At 43.7% G+C, this 19,856-nt stretch overlaps 7 non-coding genes across 7 annotated transcripts; all 7 read right to left on the bottom strand.

Annotated features, from left to right (window-relative positions):
* Nucleotides 1–10,223: 10,223 nt before the first annotated feature.
* trnar-acg (transfer RNA arginine (anticodon ACG)) lies at nucleotides 10,224–10,296 on the bottom strand. The gene has a single exon. It is a non-coding gene; the product is annotated as a tRNA-Arg (tRNA).
* Nucleotides 10,297–11,451: 1,155 nt separating this feature from the next.
* trnar-acg (transfer RNA arginine (anticodon ACG)) lies at nucleotides 11,452–11,524 on the bottom strand. Its single transcript has one exon. It is a non-coding gene; the product is annotated as a tRNA-Arg (tRNA).
* Nucleotides 11,525–12,680: 1,156 nt separating this feature from the next.
* trnar-acg (transfer RNA arginine (anticodon ACG)) lies at nucleotides 12,681–12,753 on the bottom strand. The gene has a single exon. It is a non-coding gene; the product is annotated as a tRNA-Arg (tRNA).
* A 1,164-nt stretch (nucleotides 12,754–13,917) lies between these two features.
* trnar-acg (transfer RNA arginine (anticodon ACG)) lies at nucleotides 13,918–13,990 on the bottom strand. Its single transcript has one exon. It is a non-coding gene; the product is annotated as a tRNA-Arg (tRNA).
* A 1,156-nt stretch (nucleotides 13,991–15,146) lies between these two features.
* Nucleotides 15,147–15,219, bottom strand: trnar-acg (transfer RNA arginine (anticodon ACG)). Its single transcript has one exon. It is a non-coding gene; the product is annotated as a tRNA-Arg (tRNA).
* Nucleotides 15,220–16,382: 1,163 nt separating this feature from the next.
* Nucleotides 16,383–16,455, bottom strand: trnar-acg (transfer RNA arginine (anticodon ACG)). Its single transcript has one exon. It is a non-coding gene; the product is annotated as a tRNA-Arg (tRNA).
* A 1,156-nt stretch (nucleotides 16,456–17,611) lies between these two features.
* On the bottom strand, nucleotides 17,612–17,684 carry trnar-acg (transfer RNA arginine (anticodon ACG)). The gene has a single exon. It is a non-coding gene; the product is annotated as a tRNA-Arg (tRNA).
* Nucleotides 17,685–19,856: the final 2,172 nt, after the last annotated feature.

Below are 19,856 nucleotides of genomic sequence, written 5' to 3'. Positions count from 1 at the left end.
TCCAACTAACCCTATGCCCTCTAGTTCTGGACTCCACGACCCCAGGGAAAAGACTTTGTCTATTTACCCTATCCATGCCCCTCATAATTTTGTAAACCTCAAAAGGTCACCCCTCACACTCTCACATCTCCACGTTTCATATGTCAAGATTTAAATCCACCCATTCTCGGAAATTTCTCTCCCTCCCACAATCGCTAACCCTCCTTTCCGTCCCTCCTGCCATTTCCCTGAGCTACTGCACAATCTAACACTCACTTTCACATTGACACTGTTCAGTCTGTGCTGCTGCGGTCACTGCCGCTGGGTGACGTGCCCCAATCCCACTATCGAGACCTTCCAACATTTCGATCTATTTAGATTCCGCGGTAGTGAGATCAAACCTCATGTAGCAGCTTTTACTGGCATGAACCAGAGATTATTGGAGCATCAAGACACAGGGTAATATTGAGCAAACAGATTTTATTGGAAAAGACCAGTTTCTGTAGCTTTCTGCTTCATTTGTTTCACTTGTTCATTCGGCTCTGCTTAGATTAATGTGTTCAGTTCTGCAATTCACATTATAGTGGGGATGTGATCGCACTGGGAGCGGTGCAGAATAGATTTAACAGCATATTGTCTGTACGAAGAGATTCAGTTACGAAGAGATTAGACAGACTGGGGTTGTTTTTCTTAGAGCAGAGGAGATTGAGGGAAGACATGATTGAGAGAAGACATGATTGAGATGTACAAACTAATGAGAGATGTGGATAGGGCAGACTGAAAGAAACGTTTCCGCCTGATTGTGGGAGCAATTTGGGGCGGGGGTGGGATAGGAATAGATTTATGGTAAGAGGCAGAAAGGTTTGAGTAGATGTGCCGAAAAGCTTTTTCAGCCAGCGGATGGTTGGAATTTTGTCCACCCCAGTTCAACACTCCTCCACATCATGGCTTGAATTGTGCCGACATTGATGGAGCGTTTGTGTGCAGTCCTGGTATCCTTATCTTAGGAAGAATGTATTTGCAGGGCAGTGAAGCTTCATCAGACTGATTCCTGGTTTGGTGGGACTGTCATATTACATGAGATTGGGTCTTTAATCTCTGGAGTTTAAAAAAATGTAAGGTGATCTCATAAGAATTTGCATATTTCTGAAAGAGACAAGTGGGAATAGATACAGAAAGGATGTTCCTGACTGTGGAGTCCACAAGCAGGGACAGAGTCTCCGAATAGAAGTCAACCCATTTAGGATTGCGATGGGGTGGACACTCAGAGGGTGATGAACTTTTGAAAGTATCTTCCCCAGAGGCCTGTGGAAGCTCAGTCATTCAGTAAGTCCAAAAGAGAGAGATTGCCAAATTTCCAGTTACTACTGACATCAAGGTACATGAGGATAGCATGGGAATGTGGTACTAAGAGAGATGAACAACCATGAACTAGAATGGAAAAGAAGGTTTGAGGGGCTGAGTGGCCTCCTGCTATGCTCCAACACAGTCATAGTTGAATGAGACCGCACCAATCCCTGAAAGCGTGTTTTAAATGTACCTCAGGCAGACACAGCTTGTGTCATAATTCTGTGAAAGCTGATCACTCCCTGAGTGAGTCATTTCAATGTAACTCAGACTCAACTTCCTTTGCGCATGCTCCATCTGAGACAATATCCACACCTGGATGTGATGAACAGCAAAATCCAATCATTGTGTTTACTGGTGAACTCACTGGTGTGTCGGCAGGTTACACAAATGGACAAATTTCGTCCCACACATGGTGCATATTAACGGCTTTGCCCCATTGTGAGCATGGTGGTGTAACAAGAGATGGGCAGGTGAATCATCTCTCATCAGGATGCACTCACTGGGTGTATGAGGAGGGTGGATGACTGAATGAGCCCCTTCCCCAACTCATGCAGGTTAATGTTCTCCCCCCAATATGCAATCACTTGGTGTTTGAGGAGGGTGGATGACTGAGTGAACTCCTTCCCTCACTCAGGCAGGTGAATGGTCTCTCCCCAGTGTTACTGTGCCAATGATTTTCAAGGACAGGTGGCCAATGGAATCCCTTCCCACAATGTTCTCATTTCCACGCTTACGCCCTGCTCTGATTACATTTGTGTTCCCACAGGGCACATGATTAACTGAAGCCTCATCCACACAAAAGAATACATGATATCAAGTCTTTGTCTCACATAATTGAATTTTGGATTTACGTTTGCTCGCTGAGCTGGAAGGTTCATTTTCAGACATTTCATCACCATACTAGGTAACATCACAAGTGGGCCTCCAGATGAAGTATCGGTAGCATGGTGTGCTTTCTATTTATGTTTTTAGGCTTCCTTGGTTTGGTGACATCATTTCCTGTGGTGACATCATTTTCTGCTCTTTTTCTCTGAGGGTGACGATCCAAGTCAATGCGTTCGTTGATAGAGTCCCAATTGGATTGCCATGCTTTAGGGATTGTCGTGTGCATCTCTATTGTCATGTCCCAGGATGGATGTTTTGCCCCATTTGAAGTGCTGTCCTTCGTCATCGCTCTGTAAGGATACTAGTGAGAGAGGGTCATGTCTTTTTGTGGCTAGTTGATGTTCATGTATCCTGGTGGCTAGTTTTCTGCCTATTTGTCCAATGTAGTGTTTGTTACAGTCCTCGCACAGTATTTTGTAAATGACATTAGTTTTGCTTGTTGTCTGTATAGGGTCTTTCAAGTTAATTAACTGCTGTTTATTGTGTTAGGGGGTTTGTGGGCTACCAAAAGCAGCAGCTAATGAACTTGAAAGATCCTATACAGACAACAAGCAAAACCAACGTCAATTACAAAATGTGTTGGGAGAATTCAATTGCAGCAGCGTATTGTATGTGTACATTATTGAGCACTTCAACAATTATGACAGCTGGGATTTATTTTACAATCTTACTATGATGATAGATAACTAGAGCTGAATTTTAAACTGCAATTCTTGGTTGAGGGACGAGGTTACAGGATCTACATGATCAGCACAAAAGTGAAGTTGTACATAATGGACACAAGCAACAGAGCTTTGAGTGATTTAGGCAAGGTGGAGGAGGAGATGTTGCCCAAGCGGATGATGGAATGAAGCCCCGACCCTGTAAACCATCCACTTTAACTCACACATACAACACCAATTGGTTTTTATCTTGATTTTCGCCACAGATTATAAAGTTGCTTTTCACAGCATGTTACACATGAAGGCTATATTGCATGAAATTTGTGCATCTCAGTAAATGCAGCAATATGCTAACCAAGCAATTTATCCAACCAGATCTTTGCCATCGGTACTTGTTTGTTCTCTGCCCCAACACCTGCTGATCTTCAGTAGCGTTCTGCTGTCTCTTGTTGCTCCTGTTTTTACAATTAGTTTGCAGGCAAACATCTCGACAGAACCAAGTTGCAGAACATTAGTAAGACAGAATTGGTGCCAGGTAATGAAAGTCAACAGCATTAGAAACATTAATCAACAACTAATTACTGAAGTGTTATGCTTGACAGAAATTTAACATTTTCACATGCTTCCCATGGCAGTTATTAACAATCCAGATTATTTTATTAATGAATCTTAATGGATGAACACTGACTAGAAAATGATATTTCTCAATGTCATCAAGTAGCCAGAAGTTTAATTTACATTTAGAACAGGTTATGTAACACAGTTTTGTTGAAGAAACCAAACAGTGGCAGGTAAAAGGGGACCAAAGGAGTTACCCAGGTTGGCAGGATGAGGAGGTGGTAATGGTAAGGGATGAAGCGAATTACCCAGGTTGGCAGGAGAAGGAGGTGGTGGTTATGAGGGATGAAAATAATTACCCAGGTTAGCAGCAGGACATGGTGTTGGTGGTGAGAGATGAAACAGGTTACCCAGTTTGGCAGGAGGGTGGTGGTGAGAGATGAAAATATGAAAAGAATCATCATTGGCAGGAGGAAATGATGGTGATGGTGAGGGATGAAAATAATTACCCAGGTTGACAGGAGGAGGAGGCGGTGGTGGTGGTGAGCAACAAAAAGAATTAACTGGGTTGGCATGAGGAGGAGGTGATGGTGGTGAGGGATGAAAAGAGTTATCCAGATTGGCAGGAGGGGGTGGCAGTGGTGGTGAGCGATGAAAAGAGTTATCTCGATTGGCAGGAGGAAATGGTGGTGATGGTGAGTGATGAAAAGTATTACCCAGGGTAGCAGGTCGAGGAGGTGGTGGTGATGGGGGTTGAAAATAATTACCCGGTTTGGCAAGAGGAGGAGGTGGTGATGGTGAGGGAAGAAAAGAGGTACCCAGGTTGGCAGGAGGACATGGTGTTGGTGAGGTATCAAAAGGGTTACCCGGGTTGGCAGGAGGTGATGGGGGCAGTGGTGGTGAGTGATGAAAACGGTTACCCAGGGTGGCAAGAGCTGTTGGTGGTTGTGGTGCTGAGAGATGAAAAGAACAGGATGAGTATGACATGGAAACGATGGGAAATTAAGCAGGTGATTTTGTAATGACAGTATCAACTTCAGTGCGGATATTTTAAAATCCCTGCTAATTTCATGAACAGTGATAAACCAAATAAATCATTCCCCGAGAAGGTCTTGAAGTGAGAGTTGGCACGGGGCAAGGTAACACTAGGCACACAGATGCACGAGATGGCCGCTGAGATATAAGTTGGTCACTTAACACACAAGATGGCCGCCGGACCACAACATGGGGAGAGATAGCAGAACATATACTGGCACTGCCTGGGGCCACCAGAATGCCAGTACAATGCACTCACAACTTAGATGATTAGTTGAAGACGGGTGGGGGAGAGAATACACATGAGAAGCACATCCTGCCCACGAAAGTGTCTGGGTCCAACCAACATTTTTCATGGAAGTGCTAACAGATTGATATGGACTCAATACAAAATGATGACAACAAGGGCTGCAGTAATCGTCCCTTTCAGGAAGAGCGATTAGCGCCCACTACTACAGTAATGGACTCCTGCGCCAACATTGAAACTGATAATATCAGCGCTGAAACTGACAACGACCGCGCGGAAACTAACAAAGGCTGCGCTAGAACTGACAAAGACTGTACCAAAACTATCAATGATTCTGCAATGTTGACAATAACCAAACCACGTTACAAAGACAATGACCTCAGCACTGACCTATTGTATTAGAAAATGTATAAAAGTGTCTTGACGTGTGCTCTGGATTGAGAGAAGAATCGCAGCTGACCACTGTGCTGTTGGTGTCTTTCTGTCCATATACAATAAACTCTGCCATTGAAACCCGAATCTGTCTCCGAGGCTGGTCATTTACCCCACAACAATTGGCGCTGCGAGCAGTATGGATATCACTGATCTCCTTATCGAAGGCCACAATCGGGGAGATGGGGTAAGAACCAATGCCAAAGGGAAGAGTCAAACCGGCCAAACACACAGTTTAAAGGTATACCAATTGTAATGTCTAACTTGTTATAGTACTGATTTAATTTTTTAAAGTGCATGTCTGTGGATAATAAGTGTTAACTGTTGTAAGAACTTGCTGTTTGTGCTGAAACAGCCAGAGGAGAAGGTAGTGCCGGTCTCAGAAGCCCTACCCAAAACCTGTTGTTAAGAGGGGTAGGCCCCCACGTGAAGGTTGGGATTTGACGTGGGAGTTGAGGTGCAAAGGGCACAAAGGAGTTGTGAAGCACAAGTGGCAAATTCAGGTAACATTGGACTCTGTAGAGGCGAACAACGCAGAGTCCAGTTAGAGTTTAAGTTACAAGTTGTGCGCTGTCTGGACTTGTAATTTCCAAAGTGGTGATCACTCTGACCAAGAGTCGAAACCGAGTGCAGCACACGTTACCAAGTAGGGAGCATGAACACAGTGAGTAACCGTGATACCCTGCCAGTCTGTAGTAGAATGACGGATGCTGACGGTGGCCAGGAAGGTATAGAGTCGCACCGGTGGAGAGCACACCGGGCTAACGGTAGGTTTCTGGACCTATCGAGAGGCGTTGTGTCAGTAGAGGTGGCTGGGAGTGTAGAAGAGGCCCAGTAGAAAGCACACCCTGTTGAGCCAGCATTCCCAGCTGACCAGTAGGAACCGACTAATAGTGATCACCATGAGGGTAGAGAAGTCCAACCGGTAGAGTGCACGTCTTGCCAGGATGCTGCTAAAGCCGTAAGGACCGTATTATTGGCCAGGGGTTAGAGAAGTCCCCACTGGTTGGGAACACGTTACTTTCGGTGGTATCCGGGATACACAATGTGCGAAATAGCAGATCAAAGTTTTAAGGGGAATACAGCAGGTTCCCTTATTCAGAAATACAAAGCAGACAGAGCAAATGAAGAAAAGTGGTTGGGATCCATCCCAGATACTGGCACAGCAGAGAGAGCAGGTCGATAAACATAAACGTAATAAAACTAAAAAGATAGGGGTAATGTTAGTATACAAATTAGCAGGCTTGATTGAACAAGGGAGTAAGTGGAGAAAGAAATAGGAACAAGTTAAAGAGCTGGGGTACAGAATACAATACATAGAGCAGGGAACAATGTAAAATACTGCAGCCAATGAAACAGAATAGGGCACATGGAAGCAGTGTGTCAGAAACGCATGGGGCACCCCCAAACATTACCTATTGCATTGTGGAACTGCAGGTAATCCAAGGTCAGCAGAGTTGACAACCAGCTGCTCCCATTCATGATGGGAAGGGAGAGAGGAGAATAACGAAGGAAATGTGAAATGCTAGTAGACACAGGAGCAGCTGTCTCCAACATAAACTTACCCTTAATCCACACAAATAAAATGATTCACTTAATTCTGGTATGGAGGGGATAAAACACCAGCTTACCTAAGCGAAACTACCCTCATAGCAATAAACAATATATATATCCACACGAAATTCTATGTATGCCTAAATAATGAGGGCATCATAATGGGCAATGATCTCATGAGAGAATATAATGTTGTAATTTATTGTGCAGAAGGGAAATTGATTTGGCCCAGACAAGACGGTTGAAAGACAGGGATTGGGAAACCTACAAGTCACCTTGAAACTATTAAAATGGCTACAGTCACCAGTAGGGACTGGAACCTCAAAAAGGGGGGATTCGGAGCCATCTGTGCCTCCATCCCCGGAGCATGGGCAGAAAAAAAAGTTAGATACAGGTCGAGTTAACACAGACCCGATAAGGGTTCCCGGACCGGAGCATAATCCCCACCGGCAACACCCAATAAAACTGTAGTAGAAAAAGCAGTTGTGGAGATCGAGAAAAGGTTCTTGAAACAGGGAATCCTGAAAGCAACCACAAGTAAAATGAATTCCCCGACTTGGCCTGTAATAAAGCCTGATGGGAGCCATAGGCTCACCACTGATTGCACAGGAATAAATTAGGTCACCCCCAAATTGCATCCCATTGTAGCAGCCCCCTCCACCATTTTAAATGGCTTGGCCTCCGAGCACAAGACGTTTACTGTTTCAGACAAAGGCAACGATTTCTGTTCTATTCCGTTACACCCTGAGTCCCAGAACAAATTTGCCTTTACAGTAAGAGACAGGCATTACATGTGGACTTGCCTGGCACAAGGGTGCCACAACAGCAAAACTATTTTTCACAGGGTGGTGAGCGACATTCTGAAGAGAATAGATTTACAAGAGATAGCACTGCCCGCCAATATGTAGACGATAACCTAACTGCCTCAGAATCCGAGTCAGGAAAGCAGGAAACTTTATGTCCAGTATAACAAGAATTGGCAACTGCTGGGTTAAAAGTAACCCACACAAAGGCACAAATTGGCAAAACACAAGTCTTATACCTGAGACATCTTTTATCCCAGGGACACAAAGAAATGCCCAATGACCGCAAGAAGGCAAACCGATCGATGCCATGACCTTCCACTGTCAGGGGAGTCAGAAAGGTGTTGGGACTATTCAACTATCGTTGGAGCTTTCTCCGGAAGTTTGCAAAATTGGCTGAATTGATTCACACAAGGAAACTGAGGGCCGTCTCCAATATGGGAAGAACAATGTGAGAGACAGTTTTTTTTTCATCCCCAAGTTAGTCCGTGTAACAGTCAGGGATACAGGTGAAAATCCAACTAAGGGAATTGTACACATTGGGGAACTGCACAACTGTGGGGATATAGATGGGGATGAAGACGGGGAAGAGGGTGGGGATAAGTAATTGTTACCTCCCTGAGATACTGCCAAGGAGATCCTCTTCGTGGACTGGTCACGAAAATACATAGCAGCGTCACCCCAAACAAAATGGGCTGTAGTAAATTAGAAGTTAGAAACAGTTATGTCCAGAGGGATTGATCAAAATCAGTCCGCACAGATAGCAGAACTGGTAGCACTCACCAAAACACGAGAACAAGCAAAATATTCATGAATATATATACAGAAAGTCAATATGCCTTTGGTGTAGTCCATGTCTACATGGTGGCATGGGATAGAAGAGGGTTCGCCACCACTATCCGACATTAATGAAGAATTCAGGCACTATTGTGTGCCAGTGAACAGCCAAAAGAGGCTGCAGAAATAAAAATAAAAGCGTATCAAAAGGAACCAGCAAAAGAGATTCCAAGTTTGCTAAAATTCAAAGGAAACCAGGCAGCAGACCGAGCAGCTCAGAAAGCCCAGAACAAGAAGCTATTGATGCAGCTGCAATAGCCACTGTTGAATTAGTGAAAGATGCTATCCAAATTCAGCAGTGACAGGAGGACACCCTGCAGGAAGAGAGAGAGAGAGCAATGGAGAGTGCAGGCAGCATTCAAAGGGGAGGATGGTGTCTGGAGATTAATAAACAAGGTGTTGGCACCAGCACGTACACAAAACACATTGCTTGAACTGCACCACGGGCTCTCCCATACAGGTAGAGAGTCCATAATAGCAAGCCGAGGGAGAGAGTGGTGTTGGAAGATCGAGGGGGTGGGGGGGATGAGATGTGGCCAAGTACTGCCACAGATGCATGGTTTGTGCACAACATAACCCAGGGAGACTCATAAAAGTTAGGATGGGACACCTGCCCAGATCTGGTGGGTAGAAGCATTCCCGCCCAAAACTGCACCACGACAACTGTAGCTTGAATATTGTTGAAGGAGTAATCCCGAGGTCGGATACCCCTCCAGGTCGACTCTGACCGAGGGTTACATTTTACTAATGAAATTAAGAGCACCCACGAATCAGGCAACCGAACTGACACCATATGAATTAATGACCAGGCGAGCAATGCAATTGCTACAGACAATAATCACATGTGGCACCGACTTGGGTTCACTGAAAGACAAAAGTCGGTGATATGTGATAGAATCAACTGCCAATTGAAAGGGATGTGGAAATCTGTAATTGATAAACATTACAGATTATTATCCTCCACAGACCAATATAAAACAATGAGCATTGTTCTGGGAGAAACTGAAGACTGCTTATGCTGGAATTCAGAGTTGAAACTGTTGTACTGGAAAAGGAAAGCTGATCAGGCAGCATTCAAGGAGCAGGAGAATCAAATTATCGGGCAGAAGCCCTTCATCAGGAAATACTGCTAATTATTATTACATTATTCTCCAGAGTCCAATGTAATCCAATGTAAAATCGTATCATTTCCCAGACCCGAATTTAAAACAATTTAGCTGTCTAGGTTTGTTCAATATGTTCGCAGAAGTTGTATGACTCTTTGATCTTTTACTTGTAAATTCTGTGTCCGATGTACTCTCTCACATTAGCTGCCTGAGGAAGGAGCGGGGCTCTGGACGCTTGCACTTTCAGATAAACCTGTTGGACTATAACCTAGTGCTGTGTGATTTTTGACTTTGTCCACTCCAGTCCAACTGCATCGTGGTTTGATGTCGGTGGGAACTGGGTAAAGATTGAAATATGTCTTTTCAGTGAAAAGAACATTTACCCTTCAGCATCAAAATTGAGTTGTTCCTCATCTTAAATCATTTTATTCTGTGTTGTTGGTTGATCTGTTATTTTACCGCCTTCCTTGATTATTTTCTTTCATTTACTTTGAGAAAATTGCGCTTCTGCTATTCGCTACGCCTCCAAAATGAAAACGTGCATTTTCATTTGTCCGTCTGACCTGGTTTTATGAATCCTGTTGTCTGATGATGAATGCTATCCTGCACGCTGTGTTCGAGCAAATGAAGACCATCTCGTCTAACACCAGTGGCAGGAGAGATGATAAAATCCGTAATCAGAGCAAATAGTAACAGACACCTATAGAAATGTTTTCATTGAGGTTAATTTATAAAATTGCGCGAAAGAGGCAGCTCTAAGGTTTTGAAGCGCACTCGAGCTAGGTAGGAGTCGAACCTACAATCTTCTGATCCGTAGTCAGACGCGTTATCCATTGCGCCACAAGCCCACACGCCATTCCCCGCGATCGGATGAGTCCCCTCTGCAATTCTGTGGTTTTGATGAATAAATGAGTGGCAATAGTGAATCGACAAGAAGAATATTCAGCAAGGTAATCAGTTTCACTGTTTGACCTCGTTCACTTTGAAAGTTGATGAATTTCACCGAAAACTAAGACCACACCTCACATTCAGATCACGTCTTCGTTTACAAACTTCGAGGTTACAAAAAAAATCACGAACTGTGGATGCTGGAAATCAGGAACAAAGTCAGAAATTGCTGGGTAATCGGTCTGACAGCATCTGTGGAATGAAATCACACTTAACATTCGGGTCCGGAGATAAGGAGACATTTCTTTCGCCAGAATGTGGTGAATCTGTAGAATTCATTGCCACAGAAGGCTGTCATTGGAGGAAGCCAGGCCATTGACTATATTTAAAACAGAGACAGATACGTTCATGAGGAGCAAGGGAATCAAAGGTTAGGGGGAGAAAGCGGGAAAATGGGATTGGAAAACCTATTATCAGTATTGGCGGAGCAGAAGGATGGGTTGAGTGGCATAATTTCTGCTCCTCTGTCTTATGGACCTTTCCTCAGAACTAGTCTGATTTCTGATTTTATTCCAGGATACAAAATCGATTTGAAGAGAAAATTAGAAAGTTTAGCAATGATGTGAACTTTAGTTTTCAAAGCTTTTGATTTCTTTTCAAACTGGGCTGAGTAGTTGAATTTATTCCCAAAATCCACAGAGGAGCTGCTATTTGAAAGAAGGAAAAAATAACATAAAAATACGGCACAACGTCAACTGGTGACCTGTGAGACGGCCCCCTTCAAAGCAGCTGATAGATAACGCTTTCTGCTGACAGCTCTGGTCTTGGTTCATTATAGAGTTATACAGCACGGCCCTTCGATCCAAGCAGTCAACGCCGATCATGTTCATTTGACCGTCTGACCTGGTTTTATGAATCCTGTTGTCTGATCATGAGTGCTATCCTGCACGCTGTGTTCGAGCAAATGAAGACCATCTCGTCTAACACCAGTGGCAGGAGAGGTGATAAAATCCGTAATCAGAGCAAATTGTAACAGACACGTATAGAAATGTTTTCATTGAGGTTAATTTATAAAAGAGCGCGAAAGAGGCAGCTTTAAGGTTTTGAAGCGCACTCGAGCTAGATAGGAGTCGAACCTACAATCTTCTGATCCGTAGTCAGACGCGTTATCCATTGCGCCACTAGCCCACACGCCATCCCCCGCGAAAGGATGAGTCCCCTCTGCAATTCTGTGGTTTTGATGATTAAATGAGTGGCAACAGTGAATCGACAAGAAGAATATTCAGCAAGGTAATCAGTTTCACTGCTTGACCTCGTTCACTTTGAAAGTTGATGAATTTCACCGAAAACTAAGAGAACACCTTCCATTCAGATCACGTCTTCGTTTACAAACTTCGAGGCTACAAAAAAAAATCACGAACTGCGGATGCTGGAAATCCGGAACAAAGTCAGAAATTGCTGGGTAATCGGTCTGACAGCATCTGTGGAATGAAATCACACTTAACGTTCGGGTCCGGAGATAAGGAAACATTTCTTTCGCCAGAATGTGGTGAATCTGTGGAATTCATTGCCACAGAAAGCTGTCATTGGAGGAAGCCAGGCCATTGACTATATTTAAAACAGAGACAGATACGTTCTTGAGGAGCAAGGGAATCAAAGGTTAGGGGGAGAAAGCGGGAAAATGGGATTGGAAAACCTATTATCAGTATTGGCGGAGCAGAAGGATGGGCTGAGTGGCATAATTTCTGCTCCTCTGTCTTATGGACCTTTCCTCAGAACTAGTCTGATTTCTGATTTTATTCCAGGATACAAAATCGATTTGAAGAGAAAATTAGAAAGTTTAGAAATGATGTGAACTTTAGTTTTCAAAGCTTTTGATTTCTTCTCAAACTGGGCTGAGTAGTTGAATTTATTCTCAAAACCCACAGAGGAGCTGCTATTTGAAAGAAGGAAAAAATAACATAAAAATACAGCACAACGTCAACTGGTGACCTGTGAGACGGCCCCCTTCAAAGCAGCTGATAGGTAACGCTTTCTGCTGACAGCTCTGGTCTTGGTTCATTATAGAGTTATACAGCACGGCCCTTCGATCCAAGCAGTCAACGCCGATCATGTTCATTTGACCGTCTGACCTGGTTTGATGAATCCTGTTGTCTGATCATGAGTGCTATCCTGCACGCTGTGTTCGAGCAAATGAAGACCATCTCGTCTAACACCAGTGGCAGGAGAGGTGATAAAATCCATAATCAGAGCAAATAGTAACAGACACGTATAGAAATGTTTTCATTGAGGTTAATTTATAAAAGAGCGCGAAAGAGGCAGCTTTAAGGTTTTGAAGCGCACTCGAGCTAGGTAGGAGTCGAACCTACAGTCTTCTGATCCGTAGTCAGACGCGTTATCCATTGCGCCACTAGCCCGCACGCCACGCCAGGGGATAGGATGAGTCCCCTCTGCAATTCTGTGGTTTTGATGATTAAATGAGTGGCAAGAGTGAATCGACAAGCGGAATATTCAGCAAGGTAATCAGTTTCACTGTTTGACCTCGTTCACTTTGAAAGCTGATGAATTTCACCGAAAACTAAGACCACACCTCACATTCAGATCACGTCTTCGCTAAGTCAGTTTACAAACTTCGAGGTTACAAAAAAAATCACGAACTGCGGATGCTGGAAATCAGGAACAAAGTCAGAAATTGCTGGGTAATCGGTCTGACAGCATCTGTGGAATGAAATCACACTAAACGTTCGGGTCCGGAGATAAGGAGACATTTCTTTCGCCAGAATGTGGTGAATCTGTGGAATTCATTGCCACAGAAAGCTGTCATTGGAGGAAGCCAGGCCATTGACTATATTTAAAACAGAGACAGATACGTTCTTGAGGAGCAAGGAAATCAAAGGTTAGTGGGAGAAAGCGGGAAAATGGGATTGGAAAACCTATTATCAGTATTGGCGGAGCAGAAGGATGGGCTGAGTGGCATAATTTATGCTCCCCTGTCTTATGGACCTTTCCTCAGAACTAGTCTGATTTCTGATTTTATTCCAGGATACAAAATCGATTTGAAGAGAAAATTAGAAAGTTTAGCAATGATGTGAACTTTAGTTTTCAAAGCATTTGATTTCTTTTCAAACTGGGCTGAGTGGTTGAATTTATTCCCAAAATCCACAGAGGAGCTGCTATTTGAAAGAAGGAAAAAATAACATAAAAATACGGCACAACGTCAACTGGTGACCTGTGAGACGGCCCCCTTCAAAGCAGCTGATAGATAACGCTTTCTGCTGACAGCTCTGGTCTTGGTTCATTATAGAGTTATACAGCACGGCCCTTCGATCCAAGCAGTCAACGCCGATCATGTTCATTTGACCGTCTGACCTGGTTTTATGAATCCTGTTGTCTGATCATGAGTGCTATCCTGCACGCTGTGTTCGAGCAAATGAAGACCATCTCGTCTAACACCAGTGGCAGGAGAGGTGATAAAATCCGTAATCAGAGCAAATTGTAACAGACACGTATAGAAATGTTTTCATTGAGGTTAATTTATAAAAGAGCGCGAAAGAGGCAGCTTTAAGGTTTTGAAGCGCACTCGAGCTAGGTAGGAGTCGAACCTACAATCTTCTGATCCGTAGTCAGACGCGTTATCCATTGCGCCACTAGGCCACACGCCATCCCCCGCGAAAGGATGAGTCCCCTCTGCAATTCTGTGGTTTTGATGATTAAATGAGTGGCAATCGTGAATCAACAAGAAGAATATTCAGCAAGGTAATCAGTTTCACTGTTTGACCTCGTTCACTTTGAAAGTTGATGAATTTCACCGAAAACTAAGAGAACACCTTCCATTCAGATCACGTCTTCGTTTACAAACTTCGAGGCTACAAAAAAAAATCACGAACTGCGGATGCTGGAAATCCGGAACAAAGTCAGAAATTGCTGGGTAATCGGTCTGACAGCATCTGTGGAATGAAATCACACTTAACGTTCGGGTCCGGAGATAAGGAAACATTTCTTTCGCCAGAATGTGGTGAATCTGTGGAATTCATTGCCACAGAAAGCTGTCATTGGAGGAAGCCAGGCCATTGACTATATTTAAAACAGAGACAGATACGTTCTTGAGGAGCAAGGGAATCAAAGGTTAGGGGGAGAAAGCGGGAAAATGGGATTGGAAAACCTATTATCAGTATTGGCGGAGCAGAAGGATGGGCTGAGTGGCATAATTTCTGCTCCCCTGTCTTATGGACCTTTCCTCAGAACTAGTCTGATTTCTGATTTTATTCCAGGATACAAAATCGATTTGAAGAGAAAATTAGAAAGTTTAGAAATGATGTGAACTTTAGTTTTCAAAGCTTTTGATTTCTTTTCAAACTGGGCTGAGTAGTTGAATTTATTCTCAAAACCCACAGAGGAGCTGCTATTTGAAAGAAGGAAAAAATAACGTAAAAATACGGCACAACGTCAACTGGTGACCTGTGAGACGGCCCCCTTCAAAGCAGCTGATAGATAACGCTTTCTGCTGACAGCTCTGGTCTTGGTTCATTATAGAGTTATACAGCACGGCCCTTCGATCCAAGCAGTCAACGCCGATCATGTTCATTTGACCGTCTGACCTGGTTTGATGAATCCTGTTGTCTGATCATGAGTGCTATCCTGCACGCTGTGTTCGAGCAAATGAAGACCATCTCGTCTAACACCAGTGGCAGGAGAGGTGATAAAATCCATAATCAGAGCAAATAGTAACAGACACGTATAGAAATGTTTTCATTGAGGTTAATTTATAAAAGAGCGCGAAAGAGGCAGCTTTAAGGTTTTGAAGCGCACTCGAGCTAGGTAGGAGTCGCACCTACAGTCTTCTGATCCGTAGTCAGACGCGTTATCCATTGCGCCACTAGCCCGCACGCCACGTCAGGGGATAGGATGAGTCCCCTCTGCAATTCTGTGGTTTTGATGATTAAATGAGTGGCAAGAGTGAATCGACAAGCGGAATATTCAGCAAGGTAATCAGTTTCACTGTTTGACCTCGTTCACTTTGAAAGCTGATGAATTTCACCGAAAACTAAGACCACACCTCACATTCAGATCACGTCTTCGCTAAGTCAGTTTACAAACTTCGAGGTTACAAAAAAAATCACGAACTGCGGATGCTGGAAATCAGGAACAAAGTCAGAAATTGCTGGGTAATCGGTCTGACAGCATCTGTGGAATGAAATCACACTTAACGTTCGGGTCCGGAGATAAGGAGACATTTCTTTCGCCAGAATGTGGTGAATCTGTGGAATTCATTGCCACAGAAAGCTGTCATTGGAGGAAGCCAGGCCATTGACTATATTTAAAACAGAGACAGATACGTTCTTGAGGAGCAAGGGAATCAAAGGTTAGGGGGAGAAAGCGGGAAAATGGGATTGGAAAACCTATTATCAGTATTGGCGGAGCAGAAGGATGGGCTGAGTGGCATAATTTATGCTCCCCTGTCTTATGGACCTTTCCTCAGAACTAGTCTGATTTCTGATTTTATTCCAGGATACAAAATCGATTTGAAGAGAAAATTAGAAAGTTTAGCAATGATGTGAACTTTAGTTTTCAAAGCATTTGATTTCTTTTCAAACTGGGCTGAGTGGTTGAATTTATTCCCAAAATCCACAGAGGAGCTGCTATTTGAAAGAAGGAAAAAATAACATAAAAATACGGCACAACGTCAACTGGTGACCTGTGAGTGGGCCCCTTCAAAGCAGCTGATAGATAACGCTTTCTGCTGACAGCTCTGGTCTTGGTTCATTATAGAGTTATACAGCACGGCCCTTCGATCCAAGCAGTCAACGCCGATCATGTTCATTTGACCGTCTGACCTGGTTTTATGAATCCTGTTGTCTGATCATGAGTGCTATCCTGCACGCTGTGTTCGAGCAAATGAAGACCATCTCGTCTAACACCAGTGGCAGGAGAGGTGATAAAATCCGTAATCAGAGCAAATTGTAACAGACACGTATAGAAATGTTTTCATTGAGGTTAATTTATAAAAGAGCGCGAAAGAGGCAGCTTTAAGGTTTTGAAGCGCACTCGAGCTAGGTAGGAGTCGAACCTACAATCTTCTGATCCGTAGTCAGACGCGTTATCCATTGCGCCACTAGGCCACACGCCATCCCCCGCGAAAGGATGAGTCCCCTCTGCAATTCTGTGGTTTTGATGATTAAATGAGTGGCAATCGTGAATCGACAAGAAGAATATTCAGCAAGGTAATCAGTTTCACTGTTTGACCTCGTTCACTTTGAAAGTTGATGAATTTCACCGAAAACTAAGAGAACACCTTCCATTCAGATCACGTCTTCGTTTACAAACTTCGAGGCTACAAAAAAAAATCACGAACTGCGGATGCTGGAAATCCGGAACAAAGTCAGAAATTGCTGGGTAATCGGTCTGACAGCATCTGTGGAATGAAATCACACTTAACGTTCGGGTCCGGAGATAAGGAAACATTTCTTTCGCCAGAATGTGGTGAATCTGTGGAATTCATTGCCACAGAAAGCTGTCATTGGAGGAAGCCAGGCCATTGACTATATTTAAAACAGAGACAGATACGTTCTTGAGGAGCAAGGGAATCAAAGGTTAGGGGGAGAAAGCGGGAAAATGGGATTGGAAAACCTATTATCAGTATTGGCGGAGCAGAAGGATGGGCTGAGTGGCATAATTTCTGCTCCTCTGTCTTATGGACCTTTCCTCAGAACTAGTCTGATTTCTGATTTTATTCCAGGATACAAAATCGATTTGAAGAGAAAATTAGAAAGTTTAGAAATGATGTGAACTTTAGTTTTCAAAGCTTTTGATTTCTTTTCAAACTGGGCTGAGTAGTTGAATTTATTCTCAAAACCCACAGAGGAGCTGCTATTTGAAAGAAGGAAAAAATAACATAAAAATACGGCACAACGTCAACTGGTGACCTGTGAGACGGCCCCCTTCAAAGCAGCTGATAGGTAACGCTTTCTGCTGACAGCTCTGGTCTTGGTTCATTATAGAGTTATACAGCACGGCCCTTCGATCCAAGCAGTCAACGCCGATCATGTTCATTTGACCGTCTGACCTGGTTTGATGAATCCTGTTGTCTGATCATGAGTGCTATCCTGCACGCTGTGTTCGAGCAAATGAAGTCCATCTCGTCTAACACCAGTGGCAGGAGAGGTGATAAAATCCATAATCAGAGCAAATAGTAACAGACACGTATAGAAATGTTGTCATTGAGGTTAATTTATAAAAGAGCGCGAAAGAGGCAGCTTTAAGGTTTTGAAGCGCACGCGAGCTAGGTAGGAGTCGAACCTACAGTCTTCTGATCCGTAGTCAGACGCGTTATCCATTGCGCCACTAGCCCACACGAGGCCCTTCGCGACCGGATGAGTCCCCTCTGCAATTCTGTGGTTTTGATTATTAAATGAGTGGCAATAGTGAATCGACAAGAAATCCGTTGATGAACTTCACCGAAAAACTAAGACCACACCTCAAATTCAGATCACGCCTTCCCTAAATCATTGTATTGGGAAAATGTATTGGGAAAACCAATCAGCCATATTGGCGGAGCTGAATCGATGGGCTGAGTGGCATAATGTCTGCTCCTCTGTCTTATGGACCTTTCCTCAGAACGAGTCTGAGTTCTGATTTTATTCCAGGATACAAAATCGATTTGAAGCGAAAGTTAGAAAGTTTAGAAATGATGTGAACTTTACTTTTCAAAGTTTTTGATTTATTTTAAAACTCTGCTGAGCAGTTGAATTTTTCACCAAAACCCACAGAGGAGCTGCTATTTGAAAATCGTAAAAATTACATTATAATATGGCACAACGCCAACTGGTGACCTGTGAGACGTCCCTCTTCAAAGCAGCAGAGAGGTAACGCTTTCTGCTGACAGTTCTTGGTTCATTATAGAGTTATACAGCACGGCGCTTCGGTCCAACCAGTCAACGCCGATCATGTTCCCAAACTAAACGAGTCCCACTTGCCTGCGTTTGACCCATATCCCTCCTAACCGTTCATCTTCATGAACTATCAAAATATCTTTTACACGTTGTAACTGTATCTGCATACCCCGCTTCTCTGGCGGTTCATAACGACACATACATTACTCTCTGCATAAAAACATTGCCCTTCCTGCCCTTTTTAAATCTTTCCCTTCTTACCATAAAATTCCGCCCCTTGCGTTGAAATCTCGCACCCTTGGGTAAAGAACCTTGTCATTCACATGATCGATGCTCTCACGATTTTATAAACCTCAATGAGGTCACCCCCTGATCTTCTGAAGCTGCATTGAAAAAGTCCCTGACTTCCCAGCATATTTTAAAATCTGAAATACTCCTGGCAATATCCTGGTAAATCCTTTCTGAACACGTTCACGTTTAATAATTTCCTTCCCATAACAGCGGTCCAGAACTGCTCATGGTATTGGAGAGGAGGTCTCATTAACATGCTGTACATTCCCAACATGACATCCCAGCGCCGATGCTAAGCAAAGCAAGCGTGCCAAACGCGTTCTTAATTACCCTCTCTAACAGTACAGCAAATTTCAAATAATTATCTTCCTGAACTCCGAGGTCCCTCAGGCTGCGACCGAGCCTGCTTCCACCACTTCCTCTCTCAGTATGTTCCAGGCATTCACCACTCTGTCTGAAAACTTGCCTCGCACATCTCTTTTAAACATTCCCCGCTATCCCTGCACCTTGAACCTGTGTGCCCGATTTATTGACCCCTCCACCCTGGGAAAGAAAAGCCTCATATCCATGACATTCACAGACTTATAAATTTCTATAAGGTCAACCCTCAACCTGTTGCATTTCAGTGAAAACAAACCAAGTCTATCCAACCTTCCTTCATAGTTAAAATCCCCCGTACTGGGCAATATCCTGTTACAACTTTCTGTAAGCTCTCCATAGCATGCACAACCTTCTGGCAGTGTGGTGACCCGAACTGTACGCATTGCTCCAGGAATTCCAAGTAGCAAGGAATTTCAAGGATGTGTTCTTCTGATTCTTTCTCCCTGCTCCAGGGACGGTACTGTTTATCGCTTTCGCCTCTCTCCATTGGCACATTATTCAAAACCATTTTCTTCCACTTGGTACACAACGAGTACTGAGAGATCGCAAAGCTGAAGACTGGGCTTCCATGTTTCCACCACCAACCGAATTTATTTTTCTAAAACCTTGTCTCAATCCCCCCATTTCATCATGACCAGGAAGGAGGGAGTTTAGTTTTGTGGAGAGATTCCAGAAGCCAGGATTATTCTCTTTAGAACAAAGAAGATGAAACGGAGATTTCATGACACTAGTGTTTGTGTAGAGCAGATATTGAGAAATTGTTTCCACAGAGCAGGATCAGCGAGCAGAGGACTGGGATTTTAGAACATTGGAGAAAGACGGAGTTTCATTTATATAGTACTTCTCACCACCAGTGATGAAGCATGATAAGGACAGGCAGAGGTTCTATTAAACTTTTTTCATTCTTCTTCCGTGTGTGATATATTCACTGCAAAGATCCTTAGGGATCCCAGAGTGAC

The sequence above is a fragment of the Chiloscyllium plagiosum genome, unplaced genomic scaffold (genome assembly GCF_037043375.1).
Source record: "Chiloscyllium plagiosum isolate Xiang-an unplaced genomic scaffold, Cpla_swu_hap1 HiC_scaffold_46, whole genome shotgun sequence".
NCBI lineage: Eukaryota > Metazoa > Chordata > Chondrichthyes > Orectolobiformes > Hemiscylliidae > Chiloscyllium > Chiloscyllium plagiosum.
This window is presented reverse-complemented; position numbering and strand designations above follow the sequence as displayed.